The sequence below is a fragment of the Colobus angolensis genome, unplaced genomic scaffold (assembly GCF_000951035.1).
Source record: "Colobus angolensis palliatus isolate OR3802 unplaced genomic scaffold, Cang.pa_1.0 Scaffold28, whole genome shotgun sequence".
In the NCBI taxonomy this organism is placed as follows: domain Eukaryota; kingdom Metazoa; phylum Chordata; class Mammalia; order Primates; family Cercopithecidae; genus Colobus; species Colobus angolensis.
This window is the reverse complement of record NW_012116043.1, coordinates 7,918,154-7,918,478: the sequence shown is the minus strand read 5'-3', so window position 1 is coordinate 7,918,478 and position 325 is coordinate 7,918,154.

Here is a 325-nt window from a genome sequence, read left to right as displayed (position 1 = left end):
AATGCAAGTCCCATTATTCTGAAAGCCCTCACAGTGGGGTTGGGACGGAGGTGGGGGAGGAAAAGTTAAAAAACCCCACGAGACCCGGATGTAGGCAAAAACTACATTTCCCAGAATAACTCACCCCTGTCCACTATATATAGAGTCTATCCGGGTTCTTCAGGATGCTGTTTGGCGACTCGTCGCCATTCCCGGAGCAGCTCGGCCTCGGCCCAGGGGCTAGTATCCGTCGCTGTGTCGGAGACGCCTGTCCCCGACACCAAGACAGCCAGCCCTCTCCCCTGCCTCGCGGCGGGAGAGCGTGTCCGGCCGGCCGGCGGGGCTC